Source organism: Bos indicus, chromosome 11, assembly GCF_029378745.1.
Source record: "Bos indicus isolate NIAB-ARS_2022 breed Sahiwal x Tharparkar chromosome 11, NIAB-ARS_B.indTharparkar_mat_pri_1.0, whole genome shotgun sequence".
Taxonomy (NCBI): domain Eukaryota; kingdom Metazoa; phylum Chordata; class Mammalia; order Artiodactyla; family Bovidae; genus Bos; species Bos indicus.
The window spans coordinates 75,670,869-75,695,511 of record NC_091770.1 but is presented as its reverse complement, the minus strand read 5'-3'; the positions used below and the strand labels follow the sequence as shown (position 1 = coordinate 75,695,511).

Genomic DNA, 24,643 nt, shown 5'->3' with positions numbered 1-24,643 from the left:
TCACTCATATCCTTTTTGCAGATTCCACATATAAGTAACATTAATATTATATATTTGTCTTTCTCAGACTTACTTGACTTAATATGATAATCTCTGTGTCCATCCATGTTGCTGTAAATGGTATTATTCATTCTTTTTATTGCTAGGTAATAGTCCATTGTATATACATATACATACATACATGTGTGTGTGTGTGTGTGTGTGTATATACCATATCTTCTTTATCCATTCATCTGTCTATGGACATTTAGATTGCTTCCAAGTCTTGGCTATTGTAAATAGTGCTGCAATAAGCAGTGGGATGCATGTATCATATTGAATTAGAGTTTTCTCTGGATACATTGCCAGGAATGGGATTGCAGGATCATATGCTTACTCCTTGGAAGGAAAGTTATGACCAACATAGATAGCATATTCAAAAGCAGAAACATTACTTTGCCAACAAAGGTCTGTCTAGTCAAGGCTATGGTTTTTCCAGTGGTCATGTATGGATGTGAGAGTTGGACTGTGAAGAAAGCTGAGAGCCGAAGAATTGATGCTTTTGAACTGTGATGTTGGAGAAGACTCTTGAGAGTCCCTTGGACTGCAAAGAGATCCAAACCAGTCCATTCTGAAGGAGATCAGCCCTCGGTGCTCTTTGGAAGGAATGATGCTAAAGCTGAAACTCCAGTACTTTGGCCACCTGATGAGAAGAGTTGACTCATTGGAAAAGACTCTGATGCTGGGAGGGATTGGGGGCAGGAGGAAAAGGGGATGACAGAGGATGAGATGGCTGGATGACATCACCGACTCGACGGACATGAGTTTTGAGTGAACTCCGGGAGATGGTGATGGACAGGGAGGACTGGCCTGCTGTGATTCATGGGGTCGCAAAGAGTTGGACACAACTGAGCAACTGAACTGAACTGAAGTGATGGTAACTATATTTTTAGTTTTTTAGGAACCTCCATACTGTCCTCCGGAGAAAGCAATGGCACCCCACTCCAGTACTCTTGCCTGGAAAATCCCATGGACGCAGGAGCCTGGTAGGCTGCAGTCCATGGGGTCGCTGAGGGTCAGACACGACTGAAGTGACTTAGCAGCAGCAGCATACTGTCCTCCATAGTGGCTATACCAATTTCCATTCCCATCAACAGTGTAAGAGGGTTTCTTTTTCTCCACACCCTCTCCAGCATTTCTATACACTCACATTGAAACATCAGAAAGAGAAATTAAGGAAACAACCCCATTTGCCATGTATCAAAAGAATAAAATACCTAAGAATAAATCTACCTAAGGAGGCAAAAGACCCATACTCCAAAAACTATAAGATACTGCTGAGAGAAATTGAAGATGACATAGATGGAAAAATATACCATGTTTTTGTATTAGAAGAATTAATATTGTTAAAGTGACTACACTACTCGAGTCACTGAACTTGAGTACATTCACTGAACTTGAGTACATTCATTGAAATCCATATCAAACTACCAGTAGTATTTTTCACAGAAATAGAGCAAAAAAATTTTAAATTTGTATGGAAATGCAGAAGACCCCTAATACTCAAGTAGCCAAAACACTCATGAGAAAGAAGAATGGAGCTGGAGGAATCATGCTCCCTGACTTCAGACTATAGTACAAAGCTATAGTAACAAAATCAGTATGGTAGTGGCACAAAAACAGACATATATTACATGAATGGAGTGAAATAGAAAGCCCAGAAATAAATATATACACTTATGGCCAATTAATCTATGGCAAAGGAAGCAAGAATACACAATGAAAAAAAGACAGCCTCTTCAATAAGTTGTGCTGGAAAAACTGGACAGCTACATGTAAAAGAATGACATTAGAACACTTCCTAACATCATGCTATGCTATGCTAAGTCACTTCAGTCGTGTCCGACTCTGTGTGACCCCATAGACGGCAGCCCACCAGGCTCCCCCATCCCTGAGATTCTCCAGGCAAGAACACTGGAGTGGGTTGCCATTTCCTTCTCCAATGCATGAAAGTGAAAAGTGAAAGTGAAGTTGCTCAGTTGTGTCCGACTCTTAGCGACCCCATCCTAACATCATACACAAAAATAAACTTAAAAATGGTTAAAGACCCAAATGTAAGACCAGATACTATAAACTTACTAGAGAAAAACATAGGCAGAACACTCTGACATAAATCACAGCAATATTTTTGGGGCCACCTCCTAGAGTAATAGAAAGAAAAACAAAGATAAATAAATGGAACCTAACTAAACTTAAAAGCTTTTGCACAGCAAAGGAAACCATGAACAAAATAAAAAGACAATCTACAGTCTAGGGAGAAAATATTTGCGAATGATGCTATCAACAAGGGATTAATTTTCAAAATGTACAAATAGCTCATTCAGCTTAATATCAAAAAGCAAAAAAAAATAATAAAATAAAAAAACAATCAAAAAATGAGCAGAAGACCTAAATAGACATTTATTTCTTGAAAGAAAACATACAGATGGCCAACATGAAAAGATGCTCAATATTGCTAATTACTAGAGAAATGCAAATCAAAACTGCAATTAGGTATCGTCTCACACCAGTCAGAATGGCCATTATTAAAAAATATACAAATTACAAAGACAGTTTTATTTCTTCCTGCCCAATTTGTATAAATTTTTATTATCTTTTTGCATTAGCTGGGACTCCAGCGTGATGGTGAATAGGAGTGGCAGGAGAGGGCATCTGAGACTTGTTCCCAATCTTAAGGAGTAAGTTCCTCACCACTAAAAGTAAAGTCAACTGGAGATTTTCTGTAGGTGTTCTTTATAAAACTAAGGAACTTCCCCTCTAATCCTAGTTTCCTTAGAGTTTTTATCATGAACTGGTGCTGGATTTTGTCATATGCCTTCTCTGTACCAATTTCTATTATCATATGACTTTTCTTTTTAACATGTTAATGTGGTGGATTATACTGATTGATTTTCTGATGTTGATCTAGCCTTGCATACCTGGGATAAATTCTATCTGATTGTGCTGTATAATACTTTTGATATCATGTCTGACTCCATTAATTAATATTTTGTTGAAAACTTTTGCTTCTATGTTGATGTAGTTTTCTCTTCTTATAATATCTTTATCTGATGTTTTTATCAGGTTAATGCTGGCTTCATAAAATGAATCAGGAAGTATTCTGTCTGCTTCTCTTTTTCTGGAGGAGATTGTTGAAAAGTAGTATCATTTCTTCTGTAAATACACAGCATAATCAACCAGTGAACTATCTAGGATTGATGCTTTCTTCTTTTGAAAGATTATTAATTATTGATTTTACCTCTTTAATATATATTAAAGAGATTCATCTAGGCTATTCATATAACCTATTTATCCTTGGAAGAGTTTGGCAGGTCATGTGTTTCAAGGATGTGATCCATAAATCTAAGTTATCAATTTATTGAACATAGAGTTATACATGGCATTCCTTTATTATCTTTTTAATTTCCACTGACTCAGTGGGGACATTCTTTCTTTATCTGGGAAGTTTTGTGTCTTTTTTTCCCTTGGTTAGCCCGACTAAATGTTTATCAATTTTATTTTTATTTTTGAAGAATGAGATTTTGGTCTTATTGACTTTCCCTATTACTTTATTTTCAGCTTCGTTGACATTTGCTCTGATTTGTATTATTTTTTGACTTGCTTTGGGCTTAAATTGTACTTCTTTCTCTAGTTTCCTAAGGTGGAAGCTAGGTTATTGATTTAATATATTTCTTTTTTTTCTATCATACTCATTAAACACATTAATTTCCTTCTAAGCACTGCACTTTCACTGCATTCCACAAATTTTGATGTTTTATTTTCATTTAGTTCAAAATAATGTTTAATTTCTCTTGAGATTTTTTTTCTTTTATTCACGTATTATTTACAAGTGTTGTGTTTAATTTCAAAATATTTGAGTATCTTCCAGTTATCTTTTTGTTACTGATTTCCAGTTAATTTATGGTCTGAGAATACACTTAATATGATTTCCATTATTTTTAATTTGTTAAGATGTGTTTTATGGCCCAGAATGTCACTATTCCATGTGAACTTGAGAAAAATGTATATTCTGTTGTCATGGGATGGCATATTGTACAAATGTAAATGAGATCAAGTTGATCGATAATGCTATTTAGATCAAGTATATCATTTCTGATTCTGAAACTACTTATCAATGACTGGAAGAGGTATTAAAGTCTGCAACCATAGCATGGATTTTTCCATTTCTCCTGTAGCCCTGTCAGTTTTGTCTTGTATTTTGGCACTCTTTTGTTAGTTTGTTGTTTGGTGGCTAACTCATGTTCAACTCTTCTGCAACCCCATGGGCTGTAGCCCTCCAGGCTCCTCTGTCTATGGGATTTCCCAGGGAAGAATACAGGAGTCAGTTGCCATGTTCTTCCCCAGGGACCTTCCCAACCCAGGAATCAAACTCACGTTTCCTGGATTGGCAGGCAGATTCTTTACCACTGAGCCACCAAGGAAGCCCTCATACACCCCCAAATTTTAGGGGCCCCTGCCAGACTGCAGGGACTTCTAAAATTTGGAGGTGTATAAGACCCAACCCAGAACTAGGTGTTCCCATCCCAAGAGTCTTTGCCTGTGGCCTGGGCAGGGTTCTGAGTCTGGGAGGGGAATCTTGCTGTGATTCAAAGCTTACTAAATGTCCCTGGTGGAATCCAGACAGGTATAACCAAAGCTACCACTAAGCAGACTTGGACTGGCTGTGATGTGTTAGTTGCACATACATTAAGGATTATTATGTCTTCTTGGATAATTGACTCCTATGTTAATATATAATTATGACCCCAATATTATTATATAATTTCTTTATTCCTAATAATTTTCCTTGTCCTGAAGTCTGCTTTGTCTGAAATTAATACAGTAACTCCAGCTTTCTTTTGATTAATGTTAGCATTATATGTCTTTTACCATCCCTTTACTTTGAAAATATCTAAAACATTACATTTAAAGTGGTTTTCTTATAGACAAAATATAGTTGGTTCTTATATTTTTATTCACTCTTACAATTTCTCTCTTTTAATTGGTGTATTTAGACCATTTGCATTAAAGGGATTACTGATATAGTTGGATTAATACCTATTATATTTGTAGCTATTTCTATTCATTATACTTGTTTCTTTTCCCCATCTTTTTCATGCTATCTCTGGTTTTAATTACATGAATCCATTTTCTCTCCTCTCTTAGTGTATCAATTATTCTTTAAAAAAAAAAAATTAGTGGTTGCCCTAGAGTTTGAAATACACATTTTAAATTAATCTAGGCCTACCTTCAAGTAAAGGCATACTGTTTCACATTTAGTAAAAGTACCTTATAATAGTTTTCCCAATTCCTCCTCCCGGTCCCTTATACTTCTGTTAGTCATTTCATTTATCCATAAACCAAATAGTACAATTACATTATACAAGTAAATTATTACTATGATTACCTCAACAGTTATCTTTTAGATGAATTAAGAGTAAGAAATGTTAAAAAAAAAAAAAAAACTATTTTACTTTTGTTCTCCAGGTAAGCATATTTCAGTGTGACTTTTCTGTATTCACCTGTCTCTCTAGATTTCAAAGTGCTGGTTTGCTCCCCAATATAATTCTCTGCTGGTCCAAGAAAAAGTTGGTTTTCAATTTGCTCAGCTTTTTTCTTTTTGTAAGAATGGCAGTGATGACTTCCAAGCTCTTCAAATGGAGGATTTAAAATTGAAAGTCCCTTTTGGCTTGTGTTTTAATATTCTCACCTACACAATGGAAATAATTCTGCCCTGAAGGCTTCAGGGTATTGAAACATACAAGGAGGGAGACTTTCAGGATAATCACAAGCCAGGACATTCCAGTAGGAGTTTATTTTTATCTTTTTATTTTGGGGCCTACTGTGTGGCATAAGCCAGGATCTTCTATTTGATCTATCAGCCTATCTTTCATTTTATCAATGTTGATTACTTTTTCATTCTACTCATTCAGAATCTCACAGACTTCATGTATTTTTGCCCATGGGGATTTCTGAATTGTCATAAAATACTAGATTATGTATTCCTCTTAGCCTCTATATCCCTAACATTTTGCCCTACTCTGCATTTTCACAGTATCAGTTCAGTTCAGTTCAGTCACTCAGTCATGTCCGACTCTTTGAGACCCCATGAATCGCAGCACGCCAGGCCTCCCTGTCCATCACCATCTCCCGGAGTTCACTCAAACTCATGTCCGTCGAGTCAGTGATGTCATCCAGCCATCTCATCCTCTGTCGTCCCCTTCTCCTCCTGCCCCCAATCCCTCCCAGCATCAGAGTCTTTTCCAATGAGTCAACTCTTCGAATGAGGTGGCCAAAGCACTGGAGTTTCAGCTTTAGCATCATTCCTTCCAAAGAACACCCAGGACTGATCTCCTTTAGAATGGACTGGTTGGATCTCCTAACTCAGCAGTGGCCACAGGACTGGAAAAGGGCAGTTTTCATTCCAATCCCAAAGAAAGGCAATGCCAAAGAATGCTCCAACTACCGCACAATTTCACTCATCTCACATGCTTGTAAAGTAATGCTCAAAATTCTCCAAGCCAGGCTTCAGCAATATGTGAACCATGAACTTCCAGATGTTCAAGCTGGTTTTAGAAAAGGCAGAGGAACCAGAGATCAAATTGCCAACATCTGCTGGATCATCAAAAAATCAAGAGAGTTCCAGAAAAACATCTATTTCTACTTTATTGACTATGCCAAAGCCTTTGACTGTGTGGATCACAGTAAACTGTGGAAAATTTCACAGTATAGGCTCTACCAAAAATAGAATCAGACTCAAGTTAGGAATAACAATGGAGGAACTCAGGTGAGTTATAGATTGTGGACTTAGAGATTGTTGTACTGAGTGAAATAAGTCAGACAGAGAAAGACAAATATCATATACCATTTATATGTGGAATCTATAAAAAGGGGTACAAATGAACTTATCTAATATAAAATAGAAACAGAGGTACAGATGTAGAAAATAAACTTATGGTTTGTTTTGCTATACACCTGAAACTAACACAACATTGTAAATCAACTATACTCCATTAAAAATTTTTTTAAATTATAATAGCCACTTTTTCTAGAATTCTAAAATACTCACTATACAAGGAACATGAGAATTCATGCAGTTCAGTCATCCATCCAAAGCAAGAATTCTCCAAGCCCACTTACATTACTAAGATAGTAGTTCTTGCCCTCAGCCAAAATTCATCTTACAATTTTCTCAATTTATTGTTCAAGACTTCACTTTCTGAAGGAATTATCAGAATCCCCCAGTTGAGAACCACCTGAAGGCTTCATTAACATTAAGGATTTACTCCCCACCTTACTATGAGCAGAATAAACTTCTGTCTGTCTCCTCCTCTGCTTTGGTCTTCTGGCCACTCTTAATTCATGTGACAAGGGCCCACAGAGCCAAGGTAACCCAGCTTTGAAATAAATGATGTGAACCCTGGTGCCAAATGTGTAAGTAAAGTTCAAAGATTTATGCTATCTTTTAAAATTCGGCCAATTCCAGCACACGAGGAAAAAAATCAATTGTTGGGCCTGCTTTGTTCTTGAAAAAAATCAATCATGGTTCTTGCCAAGGATCCCATTACCCTCTGGATGCTGGGGTCCCTCCTTCACATCCCGCATTGCGTGTTGACATCAGCTCTATTGAACTGCATTTCCATAAGGTTTCTGTCTCGGTTTAAGATTGAAACCACCTTTTATACTCCCTTCTCCTCCAAGTATCCTTAGATCCCTATTACTTTTCCCCAGAATAGCTGTAAGTGTGTGAACTAATTAGCTTAGAGAGTGCAAGCTCCCTTAATGCCTTAGGAACCCTGCCATCCCACACTGATTTCTCTACATTTTGAGCTACAAAATAGCCCCTCACTCGGTTTTGGCTTAATTATTCTTCAAGGTCATCCCTGTGTCACTCCCGTCCATGTTCCTTTTCTTCTCTGCTTCTGTTTTTAAGAGGATTTTTAAATAGGTTCGGCAGCTCAGCCGTTTTTGAGTCATTACTAGCTTCAATCCCCTTTCCCACTTATGACTTGTCCTATTTTTTCTCTCGCCTCACCTCCTTCTCTGCTATATTTGCAAGAGTGTTTCTGATTCTCTCTGACCCCTTTGCAGGCTGGAATTGTTCTGTGTTTTGGTGGCCTGTACTTTCCCCCCGCACTTTGAACTAATCTCGCATGGCCTTGATTTGGGAACTGGCCCTTCCCCTTCCCTGTTTATAGCACAGACAGATCTTTCCCTTCATCTTTCAGTTGCTCCTTCAAGAAGAGGGACTGAATGTTCCCTCAGTCGTCAGGATGCCCACAGGACAGGCAAAAGCTCTAAGAAGACAATTTGCCTGTCCACGGTGGTTCAATGGCACCCCAGCCTTCTGGTACAATCCACCTACCGATTTATATGTTCACCGTTGACAGAAACCAGAATCCTGAGGTGAGAATAATAAAAACAAATGCAACAATTATAATAATAATGCCACCTCCCACTGGAGAGCATGGAAGGCTTTTCAAACACTTTCCTACAAATTATCCCATCCAGAAGAAACACTACATAAGAGACTTTTTTATTTCTTGCTTTCTTCTCATTATGATTCTGATTATTTTCTATTTTCCTCTAACCTCCTATTGTACTTTCTCTTTCCCACTCACTTTGCATTATCAAGCATCACCTTAAAGAACTGTGGAAGGCACTTCAGAGCTGAGTCTACTCCAAGGAATTTTGAACTTTGTGAAGTAGCAGAACCCAAAGTTGATACTGAAGCCAGAGCTCACGTCCTACAAGGAATGTGGAGGGATGATCAGAAAACCAATGATTAAAACCTCACAGCCAAGCACACCCAGCAGAAATGGGACAGAAGACCCAAGCATCACTCAGTAACCCCAACGGAGGTTCTGGGCAGTGCCTCATTCCGGGTGTCACAGATCATATTGATAGAAATGGGCTCTTAAATGAGGCTGAATCTGGTTGTCAGGTAGAACTAAGTCTGCAAGGTATGGGCCTCTGTGGATAGAAAGTCTGGGCAAGTAAGCAGAGTAGTGTGCTAGGTAGAGACGTAAGAAAAAGAGATACCCAGCAACGAAGCAAGGCAGCAAACACAAAGGCCAGGAAAGCAGATCTTCAGAAGTCCACTGTGATGGCCCAAACTGGAGATAGGGCCTTTAAAGAGTGGTTAAGCTAAAACGAGGAGGCCATTAGTGTGGGCCCTAATCCAATATGACTGATTGGATTTATGACTGTTTCATCTCCTCACGAAAAGAGGAGATCTGGACACACAAAGAGAAAATAGGGGTGTATATTTTGTATATTAAGGGAGGACCAGGTGAGAACACAGCAAGAAGGAGGCATTCTGCAGGCCAAGGAGAGAGGCTTCAGAAGACACCAAACCTACCCACACCTTGATGTTGGAATTCTAGCCTAAAAAAATAAATTTCTGTTGCCTAATGAGCCATGCAACTTGTATTCTGTTATGACAACCCAAGCAAACTAACATGGTCACCCATAGGATAAATTAAGCAGAAGACTCTCAAGTCAGATTCCTGGGTTCAGATCTCACCTGACCCCTTATTAGCTATATGACCTTGGCAAACCAGTCTGTGCCTCAGTTCTTTCATCTGTTTAACAAGGATGATAATGGTACCTAACTCACAAAGGTGTCATAAGAGTTAAATAAATTAATCCTTGTCATGTGCTTGGAAAACTATCTGGCACATGCTATATAAGCATTTGTTGCTACTGGTATTATTATTACTATTGTTATCGTCATCATCTAATGTGCTAGATTTTTCATGGATCTCCAAAAGGTAGAAGAAAATTGATGAGGGACTTCCTTAGTGGGCCAGTGGCTAAGATTCCTTGCTCCCAATGCAGGGGTCCCAAGTTAGATCCCTAGTCAGGGAACTAGATCCCACAAGCCACAACTAAGAACCCACATGCTGCAACTAAAGATCCTGTATGCCACATCTGAAAAAAGATCCCGCATGCCATGAGTAAAGATCCCGTGTGCCACAACGAAGACTAGCGCAGTCAAATACATAAATAAACATTAAAGAAAAAAAAAAAAAGAAAATTGATGAGAGTAGAGAAAACATGTAAACAAATGGATTTTTGAGGCAGAAAGTTTGCGACCTCAAGCTTCTACCCGGCAAATATCAATAGCTAATTCTGGGAAGTGAAGACATGTCCAGAAGATGGAGTATGTCTCCCCTTTAATTCACACTCATTGTTGGAAGCCTGGGCTTCCCAGAGTTCAGAAGCATTTCAGCAATAAACATTAGCACCAACATTTTCATTAATATGAAGAAAAACAACAATAAAGACAAATATCATCAGTGCTTATGTGCTGGGGGGCAGACTTTATGCCACCACAGTTCAAAATCAGAGGAAGAAATCTCCTGGAGTCACATCAGTTTCTGATGTTAAACTTCTGCATGCCTGAGTTTGTGCTAAGTCACTTCAGCTGTGTCCAACTCTATGCGACCCTGTGGATTGTAGCCCACCAAGCTCTTCTGTCAATGGGATTCTCCAGGCAAGAATACTGGACTGGGTTGCCATGCCCTCCTCCAGGGAATCTTCCAGACCCAGGGATCGAACTCGCATCTCATGTTTCCTGCATTGGTAGGTGGGTTCTTTACCACTAGCGCCACCTGGGAAGCCCAAATTTCTGCATACTCTTCTTTTATCTCATTGCATATGAGCAAACATAAATACCTGCTTTCCTTGATACAAAGATCCCCCTGTGACAAAAATGAAGTGGACAAGAGATAGAGTTCAAACAGTTTGATAGTGTTAGAGTCTTTTTTATGAATAAGCAATAATATCCATGTTTTCAGATGAAAAAAATTGTCTGAAAAAGTAAGCACAGGCTCTATGATGTGGTCATAACATGGAAAACGAAATATTTGGCCCTTTCAGTTTCTTGGTCATCATTTCAGCCTGCCTAGGAAAAAGGAGATTGAAGCCACATTCCCAGAAATGTCATGTTTATCGACAGTGATAAATTTCTCAGAATCTGAGGGACTCATCTGCACTTAGCAGCAAAGACTCAGAAAATGGGCAATCGCTTCTCCAGCATGAAAAAAGTATCCAAGAGTTGAGCAATTGATTGGAAAAAATGAGCCTAGACTCAAAGATGAGAACTCTGGGAGATCATCCACGATCAGAGGAAGGATCCCAAGCGTGGCTAAGAAAGGCAAGCTGACTAGTACAATGGAAGGGACTGGGTAGCGGCTGCTATTACAAACACAGGGATTATGATTCATGGTGAAAGTGTTATTTTTTTCCATCACTTAGAAGACTGAGACCAAACTGCTTATCTCTGAGTTCTACTGGTCTACAAATCCATCTCAGAATCCCCGGTTTTAGTTTTGTTTTTCTAAGGCTCAAGAAAGACCACTGTTGGTTTCAAAAGAGATTATTTCAAACTATTTTATTCTGATCCCCTGAGAAATCAGATTTTTAAAAATATTTCAATTAGATTTGTACCCTCGTGACCCTTCATCCCACAACAACATCTCTAACAATGAAGTCCAGGAGCTATAATTTCTGTGTCTGCCAAACAAGAAAGAGTGTTAATAAGACCAAAGAAAGACTGAGCTCTTGGTAAGGCAGGTAGGGAAGAGAATGCATAGGCTGTTCATTGGTTTAGAGAGTTTTTGAGGATATTTGCCCTCATAGCTGTGAATGACCCCATGAGCATCTCTATTCTACTTACTGTATGATAGATTGGCGACTTCTAATCTATACAAACCTGGCTATCTTATGTAGCTAACACAACCTCTGTAGATGCTGAGGGCTGTTGGCATTACTTTTTTCCCCTTGTTTATTATTACGTGTTGACGTCCAAACAGATTCTCAGGCAGGTCCTGTAGACTTCAGATTTTTACAATATTACAATTTCAGCAAGCTGAATGTTAAAAAATGGAAATTGGACAGACTGTTATCAACTTTAATCGACCATTAGAGCATCGGAGCCTGAAGGCACAGTATTTAACGGTTGGAATGGGGTGGTCAAGTAAAATGCTGTCTCTTTCATTTGGAATCTGGGAATAAAGCCAACCCAGATAAAAAGGGGGGGAAAAGCCATTACTCTGACAGCTGTGGCAGAGCACAAGGATCAGTGTTGCAAAGGAGGCCAAGATGCAAATATCGCAGTACACTTGGGTAAGGTTTGTCTACGAATTCTGGTGTGCAGCTTTCATACATAATGCAGATAAATAAGCCAAGGAATGAGATGCTGACCTACCAGAATGAAGGCTATTATCTAATATCAAAAATGGATCCTGTGACATCATATTATATTGCCAGGCTTGGCCTCAATATGTCATCACCTTTCTGAGCGGAAATGGCTGTCTTCTCAGAAAGGCAAATAACTTGCTTCCTTAGTTAGGCTTCTCTGCCTCAGCCTCTGGGCATAGTACACTGTGAATGCTTCAGAGAATCAATCCAGAATTAAGGTTTTTAATTACCCCTGACATTAGTGAGCTCTCACCTGTTGGCAGCCATTTTCTTAAAACCACCCATGGGACAAAATTATTTTACTAGACGTTAAGGTTCTTTTCTACTTTATGCCTCTGTTGGCCATGCCAGATTCCTTCCCGACACCATTTACTCTGCTAATGTGGTTTTGCCCATTATGAACTTTCAGAATGTTAAAGTGAGCACAGTTTTCTTTTAAACAAAATATATTGTTTATGTAAAGAGTCTAATGGCCCATAGCAATCCAATTTACATGTAAAGTACAAGATTTCATATTGAATCAGTTTTATTACTTCACATATGAAAGATATTGAGCAGTGGTAGGTATATTGTATTTGTATCAGAAAAATACAAGGGCAGATTTACTGGGCTTGTGCTTAATAATATTAGAATTGATTAACTCAATGAGAAGTGAGACATCTGTTCATTATGGGAAGAAGTATCATTTCCACCTTACCTCTGCTGTCCAATGAACCCTTTCCCCTCTTCATTCAATGAAATAACCATACTTAAAGGGTTAATAAAGCTTCCCAAAGTGATAATACTGTTTCTCAGTAGCAAGGGAATATTGTTGATATCATTTAAAATTTATTAAGCATATTTGGTTTGCTGGGCATTGTACCAAACTGATAAAACATAAGATATTTGATCACTGGTTGCTTTTGTTATGATAATGATGTTGATTCCCTTGACCTCTCAAAAACTGGATTTAATTTTTTCCATATTTTCTACATTATGGAAACCCCACAACCTAGTTTTCTTTGTATTTTAACTTTTCTTCCTGTGAACTCTGGTCATTAGACAATCTCTTTGCAGAGTAAACTGTACTCTCATAAACTATAAGCTGTTTGAAATATTTTGGGAGAGAGCTAATCTTTTTTTTATTAATCTGGAAGGTTGATCTGTAAGTACTGCTGTTGAGACAGAAAAGTAAACCCTTTCGAATGTTCCTAATAAACAGATTGTCTAAATGACTCCTCTCCTTTTACCACAATAAATTTCCATTGGATGTAATTGAAAGCCTCAATTAATATTACTTAAATCAGAAGGAGTGAGAGCATATTCTTGAGCTAACAAAAACTTAAACTAGCAGGCAACTAGGGACACACAATAATTTGAAACGGAACCAATGGAACAGGAAATTTGCTCAGAATGCTCTTCTGGAAGTTTTGTTATATTTTTGGATACAAGATTTTGTTGTATAAATTTTCACTTGCAAACATTTTTTTTTTTCCTTTCTATCATTTCAGGGTAGAAAGAACTTTCTTTTCCACCCCTACTTGCTTCCAGGAGTAAAAGATGGTCCTGACGGTCCGTGTCTGAATTGATGTGATGTGCTTTGGGATTTAGTTAGAATGCATGCCTTTCCCCCTGTCCCTCTAGCCTCCAGGCATGCAGCAAAGTTCAAACACAACACTTTAAGTAAACAAAACTAAATTGAACAGCTAAAGCCTTCCTTCCAGGAAAGACATACAGATTAGTGAAGGCCAGACCACAGGGTGACTCTTGCTTATACCCCAGCAATCACTCAACCACACTTTGGAGAGAAAAAAAAGTGCATCTGCTGTGCGAGTGTATGTGTGAATCCACACACAGTTTGCACTTCCTGTGCTCTGCACAACATGGCCTGTGGTACAGATTCTATCTAAGACCATTACACTGTGGACATCTGTGCACTAGCCCTGCCTTCCTTCAGCAGAAAAAGAACTCTTTGCCAAAATACTGAGTTTACATTTTAAAAATGTTTTCTCCACAAGAAATCTTCCTCCCTGCAGGTTCCCAAGTCTAGACTTAGCTGCAAAATCCAACCTTTGCCGGCAGGAGTGCTCATAAAGCCGTGAGAGTTGAAGCAGGCGAACCTCTGCTCAGACAAGAAGCAGGCACCCAGGTGGGTCATGACTGCATGATGTCTGGACTCCAAGGGTCACCAATAATATGCACCTATCGAATAAAGGAGCCCTCAGGTGCTCCTGTCTCCTCAGATCTCAGAGACTAGGATTCCAATGGGAGAAAACACATATTTATTAATAACCAGCTAATAAACTTACTTTTAAGAGGCTGTCCTAATGTCTTGACAGAGAACTTCTACTTTTTTTGTGTTGCAATTTCTACTCTTAATCCCTTAGCTCCACCCTCTTTCACTGATACATATATGCACGCTAAGTCACTTCAGTTGTGTCCAACTCTTTGTGACCCTACAGACCGTAGGCCACCAGGCTCATCTGTCCACGGAGATTCTCCAGGCAAGAATATTGGAGGGGGTTGCCATGCTCTTCTCCAGGGGATCTTCCAGACCCAGGAAGTGATCCCACGTCTCTTACATCTCCTGTATTGGCAGGCATGTTCTTTACCACAAGTGCCACTTGGGAAGCCCCTTTCACTGGTATGCATTCCTTATCTCAGGTGGCACTGGTGGTAAAGAACCCACCTACCAATGCAAGAGACATAAGAGATGAGGGTTCAATTCCTGGATTGGGAAGATCCCCTGGAGAAGGAAATGGCAACCCACTCCAGTATTCTTGCCTGGAGAATCCCATGGACAGAGAAGCCTGGTGGGCTACAGTCCATGGGGTTGCAAAGAGTCAGACACAACTGAAGCAACTTAGTACATTAAGCAAGCATCCATAGTACCTCACTCAACAGGAAACGGAAATGGCTGTCTTAGTCTGTTTGAACTGCTATAAGGAAATATCACAGACAGGGAAGCTTATAAACAGAAATTTGCTTCTCACAGTTCTGGAGGCTAGAAGTCCAGGATCATGCTGCCAGTATGATCAGATGAGGGCCATCTTCTGGGCTGCAGGCTTTTTGTGGCCTCACAATGTGAAAGGGACCAGGGAGCTCTCTAGTATCTCTTTTATAAGGGCACTGATTCCATTCATGAGGACTCCACCCTCATGGCTTAACCATCCCCCTAAAGGCCCCACCTTCTAATACCTTTGGGGCTAGCATTTCAACATGAATTCTGGCGGAATACAGACTTTTGGACCATAGCAACTCCCCAAAGGACTGGAGTATCTTGATCAGTCCAGTTCTATTCACAGCTCTTCACAGGCTAATGTCCAAGCCAAGTGGCCAGGTTTTGTAGGAAAGATGAAGATTTAGGAAATATGTTCATTCCTTTAGAAATTCATAGACTCTGGAGAGTGTCTTAGTCCATTCAGGGGACTATAAGAAAAATAGCATGAACTGAATGGCTTGATAAACAACCAGCATTTATTACTTATAGTTCCAGGGTCTGGGAAGTCCAAGATCATTTCACCAGTAGATTTGCTGTCTACTGAGACCACATTTTGGTGCATAAATTATACTATTTTGCTGTGTGCTGTGTGCTCAAGTAATTCCAATCGTGAGGACTCCCCCTTGTGATCTAATCACCTCCCAAAGTACTCACCTCTTAATGCAATTATCTTGGGGGTTAAGATTTCAATTTATAAATTAGAGGGAAGGGGGTAGAAACATTCAGAACATAACAAGGAGATAAAATTCTTATGTGATATAATTATCTTATATAACACAAAGAAATATGTGATTAAAACATCGAAATGTGAGGTTGTTGAGGTTCACAGAAACAAATATTCTGTTATTTCCACTACGCTCTATTACCAAGGCAAGAAAGTAGATTAACATATTCTTGAAATATTTCCAATGGTAATTGAAATAATGAGTTCTCCTTTCGTTGCCTATAAGCAGACAAGTCAAGTAATCATATCACGTTGCTACTCTGTCGTTCCATTTACTTGGTGAAGCAAAGGAAAAGCATCAATAATGCCACTATTTTTATATAAATTGAAACGTCTTTGGTTCTACCTTACTTCCTTTCTTAATACAGAATGCATTTTCCCAGAGAGACAATGAAATGCATATGGCAATTAGTATTGCTTCTAGTCCAGACCTTTAAATGTACTTGCCAAACCCATGTCAGCTGTTAGGAGAAGCCATAAAAAAGTACTCTTTCCAGAACATCTCCAGGTCCCCTCCAGCCAACCAGTTCCGATTGTTCCCATACCATAGTTCTCAACCCTCTTCTACTGTCTTTGATATGGATTTGGGCTCTCAAACTCTATCAAGTTCATTGACTTGGCTTTATCACCCCTTTGGAACATGACATATCTGCCTCTGTGCTCCACATGTAAAAAGACCCTTTATCCCCTCACTCTACTCACGCCTCACCAGAACACAGCCCTTCAAGACTTCAAGAGTGATGGTTGGTGCCGAAGGATCACCGTTAAGAGCCAAAAGTGTGAGTGTAAAAGACTATGTGCTGAAAAGAAGCAAAGTTCTCTCTGCCTAGAGAGCAGTATTATAAAATATCTGTTTGTTTGTTTGTATATATCCCCCACTGATGGATGAGTTCTTCAAAGTGTGAGACAAGGCCTTCCTTATCTCTTCATTCTAACACCCTGAATAGAAAAATAACACACACATGGTTTTTCAATTAATTAATTAATCCATGCCCCAAGGTTAATTAAGTCCCCCAAACAAAACTTCTATTTATTCAGTAGTCTCAACTAGAGTTTGGGAGGCAAGTGATCTAATTGAATTAATTCACTCTAAGGCACAAATTATTAAAAATACATCATTTTGATATGGAACTTGATGGCAAAGGTATTTTTTAATCTCCCCAGAAGATTTTCATGAGCAGCCTGTCTTGAGAGCTACTGACATAAAATGTCCTCAGTGCTCTGGCCCCAGCTTCTCCAGTCATGCATTGCCTGCAAGTGCCTCTCTAGCTGTACTGAGACAGATGTCCTTCTTCATGAACACCTTGTATACCCAGACCCCCAGATCTCTTTCACCATACTTGGAAAAATCTCGAACTACAGATGATGTTAGTGTTTCTTCTTCCAAGATCTCCCTATCACTATTATTTGCCTCCTATGGTATGAATGCTTATGTCCCTCTCCCACTCCAAATTCATACACTGAAATCCTAACCCCAAAAGATGATCATATTAAGAGATAGAGTCTTTGGGAGGTTCTTAAGTCATGAGGGTGGTGCACTCATGAATGGGATTAGCACCTTATAAAAGGCTCCAGAGAGATCCCTTGCTCTTTCCTCCATGTGAGGACACAGTAGAAGGTGTCCACTATGAATCAGGAAGAGATCCCTAACCAAATGCAACCACCTTGGTGCCTCCATCCTGGACTTCACAACCTCCATAATTGTGAGACACAAATTTCTGCTGTTATAAGATTATCAATCTGTGGTATTTTGTTATGAAAGTTTCTCAGTTGTATCCAACTCTTTGCAACCCCATGGAATTCACAAAGTCCGTGAAATTCTCCAGGGCAGAGTACTGGAGTGGGTAGCTGTTCCCTTCTCCAGGGGATCTTCCTAACCCAGGGATCGAACCCACGTCTCCCGCATTGCAGGTGGATTCTTTACCAGCTGAGCCACAAGGGAAGCCCGACAAAAACGTATTTTGTTATAGGAGCCCAAACAGACTAAGACATTGCCTCGCAAATCAGATTGTTGTCGTTGTTGTTTTTTTCCTGGAAATGGATGTCAGAACTAATGTTTCATTTTGAACAAGAGTTAAATCACCAGAGTAAGGAAACCAAATCAAAAGCTACTGTTGGGTTTGTGGGAAATTTGATGAATCTAAATGAGGGGAAAATACAGAGTGAAGATCTTTAAGATTCATCTGCAGCAGCTCATCTCCATGGTGGATAGATTGTGTTAGCATTGGTTTTCTTCATCTTAAAAGTAAAAGCCATTGTCTAACTACAGAAGAAGATTTATTGCAGTTGCCAGAGCTATGAAAGGGAATCATAATTCCTGACACCTCTTCCTATTCTTTCCTCATCCTCAGCATAAAATATCCAGACAATTTGTTTATGACTTAGTAGGTACTGATGGTAGAACTTAGGGTTTCATTTTGATGGATTCAAACCCAACCCATCCTGCAGGTCTTCAGTAATAACAGAGAAGATCTCAGAAACCAGAGTGAGTTCAGGGAAGTTCTCAAGTACGTAAAAGTGGATGTTTCTCTTGAAGTCAACCTAGTCATATTAGGATGATGGATCTGCTACACTCGTGACTCCATCTGAAATATTTAGGGCTCGTTCTTTTAAGATGATCCTGAAACACCTCCTCCAGCTTGTCTTCCACAAACACATCTTTTCTGAGCAATTTAGATGTAGCAGGAGGAACAAAAAAAGGTAGGGGGATTTATCAGGATTAATTAATACACAAGAGGAAAGAGATGTATGTGATTAAACTAACCTCTCAGGTTCATTATAAATATTTTATGCACTTATGTGATTCTGAATTCTGTCTTTGTCATTTAGAAAATAGCCCTAAATATGAGACTTGAAGGCTCCTATGAGTAAAAATAAGGTGCTAGGATACTTATACCAGTCCTGCAGTTGGAAAGACTGAAAGAGAGAGCAGTAAGACTTCTGTCAGAAGGGGTAACACTGCCCAGGAAATAGGAAGGGACACACCATCACTGCCTGCCCTGTCTAACTCTGATTCTCTGGAGACAATATATGTAGGAAATACAGGACAAAGCTTTGGTGGATGAAGGACAGCTCCCAAAGAAGTAGATGGCTGGGGCAACATCCACAAACTCTCCTTTGCACAGGCCTCTCTACTGACCTCTGGAGATGCCCTGAGCTTTCCCTCCTCAGCACCTTACTATAGTTTTCTCCACAGCACCCCCTAGGCCTCCTCCATGCAATGGCCTCCCTTTACTCTTCTGTCTGCCTGGCTTTTCGTACTCAACCCTGGAAATGAGGCCCCAGTTCATTTCCATCATGAAGGCTACCATGACATTACATGTTCAGCTTGATCTCCAATCCCCTAAACCAGAGGTTCTATTTCAGAGTGGGGTTGATTTCAAGAAGTTAAATTTGAACCACCCAAAGTAATTAAAAAAGAATTTCATTCTCTACTCATATTTCTCAAAAGAGGTGAGAGAGTCTCCAAAAGCATAGTTTATAGTTATATTTATTAAACTCTTTCATCATTGTCCTTGCTATCCCCAAGCTACTCCCACAGTGGTCTTCATGATGGGGGAGGAGGATTGAAGTAGAGGCCACGTGATTCTCTTTGGTGTTCTTGGGGAAGGGCAATGACTTTGAACGTGCAGACCTCATGAATTTGTATCCTATCATATACTTATCATATATCCTTATATTTTAGGCATTTTATCCTGTGTACTGATTCTCTTCCCACATAAGCTGTGGCTCCTTTAAGAACTATATTTTAATCACCTTTGTATTTTAATACAATGTAGGTTATCAATAATAGTTTTAGGATGAGTGAAAGAATTAAAATATATGAAAGTAGAAGATTAAATTTCATATTTCACTAATACCTTCTGCAAATATCACACTCTACATACTCAATTACTATTTGCTGATTATAATAAAATAGGAAGCAGTCCACTCAGGGGGCAGGGAGGGGGCTAAGGGCCAGCCCAACCCTGGAGTCTTTCATCCATAATGAGCTCAGTCAACAAACCTCCAGGGTTTCCTCACCTGGTACCTGTTATTCAGCCTCTTCTACCACAGACTTGCCCAATTCATTATATCAATGTTTTTTTAATAAAAAGAATTTGTTTTGATTTCATCTCTGCTAAAATTCATCTTATTAGATATGAATGTCTTTTCAGCTCTTTGCAACCTGTTTGGGTTTGCTACACACCATGATCTCTACTCTCTCAGGACTAACCCACATGGCTCTAGAGTCACCTTTTTATTTTTAGTTATTAGTCACATCATGAGAGAAACTTATCTCCACCACAAGGAACTGGAGGTTGTAATTTGAGCACCAGGTACACACATTCAGATGCATATTTATACACAACACACAGGGGAAGGTGCCCACCCCTCCCACTCCCAGCGGAGGCAAGAATGGTGTCCTTTTTCTGACAAACACCTCAATACAACATCAAAATGGGTCCAGAGCACATGGTCAGCAGGAAGTAGTCTGTACTAGGTGCTGCCTGGTTGGAGCTGAGAACACTTGCTGGGGCCATAAAGAGTGGGGTACAGGCCACAGTGAGGCGGGAGGAGGTATAGCTTCCCAAGGCGTGGCTTGAGCATCCTTGCCCTCAGGGAGACTCATGCACAAAAAGTTCTCAGAAGGAAAAGTAGGGCCAGTCTGCTGAGCTCCGGTTAATATCACAGGCCAGTGCCTTCAGGTGCATTTGCTTTTACTGTTACCAAATCAGTGACACAAATCTTCCACGAAAAATGTGAAATCATTAATCTGCAAAACATTATGTACAAAAAGGAACAGGAAATGACTTGCCAAATATTTAAACTACTGACAGGATGCTTCCTCACTATTTGCATTTAAATTTACTGGCATTTCTGGAGAGTGAAATACGTCAAAAGAAAGAATACAAAATGAACAATAGAAACACAAAAAATAAAATGTTAATGATCTGAAGACATTTTATCTGATTATCTAGAAAATTTAACATATTCTATGAACTCTTAGTTAATAAATGAGTTGAGCAAGGTTCTCAGATGCAAAATTATTAAACATAAAATTAAGACTCAACTCATTTAGGCAATGTGTCTGTGTTATAAGGTCAGTAAGTGCCAAAACCAGAAGGTGATCTGATCCAGGCAGCAATCGCTTCTGCTCTGACCCAAGATTCGTGCAAGTGTGCTCAGTCTTTGCAACCCTGTGGACTATAGCCTGCCAGGCTCCTCTGTCCATGGAATTTTCCAGGCAAGAAATACTGGAGTGGGTTGCCATTTCCTCCTCCAGGGATCTTCCCGATCCAGGGATCAAAATCATGTCTCTTGCACCTCCTGTAACAGCAGGTAGAGTCTTTACCACTTGCACTACCTGGGAATAAGATACCTGTTGGTAAACCCACAACTTGCATCAACCCAGACCTCAGCAGTGCCTCCCTGCCACATGCTGCTGCATCCATCGAGAGGAAAGCCCAGAGCTTGTAGAAGCGTCCATGCAAGTCCTTCCTCCTCACCTAGACCACAGGGCAAAGCCACTTCCTGCCCACAGTCAGCTCCCACTTCCTCTCCCCCAGTGACAATGCCAGGTCTCCATCCTCCTCCTTAGGAAGCCCTACCTCACCCTGCCTCCTTTCCTACCAGAGGAAGAACCAAACTTCTTATTTACTTGGTTCACTTTTTACCAGCAACTTATCAATGGTGTTGTGGTTACAGAGCCCAACTGAGTCCAAAGTCAGATCCCCCTCCTTTCCAGTTGTATGATTTCAAGCACATTAGTTAGCCTCTCTGAGTCTCAGTTTCCTTATCTGTCAAGGAGGATAAGAAGAGTGTCTACTTACTGGGCAATCCCTGGGCAGTTTGAGCAAACTGATGAATACAAAGCAGTGAGAACAATGCACACTGTGAGTACGAGATGCATTCTGGGTGACATATCTGTCAGCTCTGGCAGCCATGGAGACAAGATGGGCACAGCCCCTGCTATAACCCCAACACTGGAGTCAGTGCTAAGCACATTTTGGACAAATAATTCATTAGGACCGAGATGTGAGCTCTGAAGGAAAAGAACAAAGGGCAATAAGAGCATTTACAGAGGGTCAGGCTGAGTAGGAATCAGGTAGCTCAGGGGTCTGCAAACTATGGCTAGACAGTTTTAGTAAATCGAGTTTAATGGCACACAGCCTCGTCCCTCCATGGATGGTTTGTCTGCAGCTACTTTTGCATCACAGTTCTAGAGTCTGGGCAGAGACCGCATGGCCCACAGTGCTGAAAATAATGACTATCTGACCCTTTAAGGAAAAAGTTTGCTGAATCCTGAGAATTGATGCTTTTGAAATGTGGTATTGGAGAAGACTCTTGAGAGTCCCTTGGACTGCAAGGAGATCCAACAAGTCCACTCTAAAGGAGATCAGTCCTGGGTGATCATTGGAAGGACTGATGCTAAAGCTGAAACTCCAATACTTTGGCCACCTCATGCGAAGAGTTGACTCATTGGAAAAGACGCTGATGCTGGGAGGGATTGGGGGCAGGAGGAGAAGGGGATGACAGAGGATGAGATGGCTGGATGCCATCACCGACTCGATGGACATGAGTTTGAGTAAACTCCGGGAGTTGCTGTTGGACAGGGAGACCTGGCATGCTGTGATTCATGGGGTCACGAAGAGTCGAACAGGATTGAGTACCTGAACTGAACTGTACTGAGCTACCTGATGAGGGAAAGAGAGAGATGATCCATACAAAGGATGTAGGCAGGCTGCCTTGGGGCTCAAGGAATTAGACAATGTGAACCCCTCAAGAATGTACTCTCCCAACTTCCTAAATCACATCACCCATACCTACAAGCACCTCCTGCTGTGCCTTCTTGCCTGGGGGAGAACTCCGACCTTCCCCCTACCCCCATCATTCAGGACTGCAGCTGCTAATGCTCAAGATTTCTTCTCCTCTATGAACCTGCCCTCCCAGGTTCATTCTTTCTTTCTCTCTCTCCTGCCACTTCCGCTTTCCCCTCCCTTGCCCCTCTCCCTCCAAATCCCCTTCTCTCTAACTCTAGTCATCCTCCTTCCAGCCCTAATCTTTCCCACCACCCTCCCCACTCAGCCTTCAGGGTTATCAATCTAAAATGCAAATCAGACTCTGTCACTCCCCTGCCTAAAACCCACTAGGGGCTCCCAACTGTCTATGGATAGGAGTCCAGACTTTAAAACAAGACATACAAAGATCTATCTGCTCTTACCACATCTATAATTTTATCCCTGGCACACAAGGACCACCTATCTTATTGCAACCATCATCTATCTTTCTTCTATACCACCTAACACCTTGGGATGCCCTCCCAACGTTTCACAAATCCCTCACCTTATTGGTTTTTTGAGAAAAGAATACAAACCAAATGCTCAGTTACCAGCTTCCCTTGCAGCTACTGTCCATGTTGCCTGAGGTCACCTCAACTTCCCTAGTCAGATGAATGCAAGCCAGATTCTGCATGTGAGGCCAGCAGCATGAAGGAGGATGCACAGCACTGAATTCATCCTGCTAAGGGTGGGGACAGCAACATCCAAGCTCTAGCGACAGCAGCACCCGAGTGCCCAGCTCTGTGGCATCAGTAATGAAAGCCACTATGGCTGTGTCCAGCAAAGGGGTAAAGACACCTCCTGTACTAAATACCAGACACTGCTCTAGTTCTGAGAATAGAGCAGAGGACAAGACAGAAAAGTTCTCCACCTTTATTGGGAGTATATTTTTGAAGTAGCATCTGACTTGTATTTATCTTCAAGTGCCCCTCAGAGTGCTGGACACAGACAATGTACTCAGTTCATGTTTGTCTTTTATGTTTCAAGCCACTCCCCTGGTTTCAGTTCAGCCCTCTGGCTAAGACGTCCTGGTGCCCATGAACTTTATCCTGAAGGTTGTTGCCTCACCACCAGCACCATGGCTGTGGAAGTGGGGCAGACTCTACAATGGGCTCTGATCTTGTTGGCTTTTCACGAAATCCCTGGCATAATTATCATATTCCGTTTAAGTGGCATGAAGCCAAAAGATGGCTCATTGCATGTTCCTATTGTTTGACCTATAGGTCACTAAAGCTTTTTTTTTCCTCTTCCTCATGTCCCCATTAGCCTAAGTCATGTCCCCATTTAAGCCTAAGTTCCAGGACTAGGAACACAGTAGGTGTGTTCAATGAATTTAAGTTGAACCTGACTGAGTTGTTAAATGTGTGTGTATATGTTCTCCCAAACAGAGCCTGTACAGAAACTCAGTCTAATTTTTGCAGGAAAAATTCAGAACAGCTTCTGATTTGTGAGTTTGTTCCATTTCCCAAGAAATCATTTTAACCTTTAAACACAGAAGGTCAGTCTCTCATCTCTCTGTTCATGCATAATTCCCCCTGCCCTCTGCTCTTGGTGCCTCGGCAACCCACCTGAGAGAGAGGCTGAGTCGGCGGGAGGGAGAATAAGGGCGCTCGGAGGCTTGGGTGGCCTCTCTGGGACCAGCTAAGCCATCAGAATACGTGGCCTTACTTGTTACATTATTAATAAAATTGCAAGAAGTTTGGGAGAAAACTTTTTTCCCCCACCTAGAAAAATTAGCATTGATGCCACACGAGATGCAAACTCAGGAAGATGAACATCAATAAAACAGAAAATGTTCCCTTTGAATCTTCTTCTGGAGCTAGTGCCAATAGAGCACTTTGAAAGGATGAAGGAACTGGGAGAGCTCAGGGTGAATAAATCAGGGTTGCTGGT

At 40.5% G+C, this 24,643-nt stretch overlaps 1 long non-coding RNA gene across 2 annotated transcripts in view; it reads right to left on the bottom strand.

Moving 5' to 3' along the window:
- The window catches only part of LOC109566348 (uncharacterized), a 134,841-nt gene that overhangs the window by 94,310 nt on the left and 15,888 nt on the right, over positions 1-24,643 (bottom strand). The window lies entirely within an intron of this gene.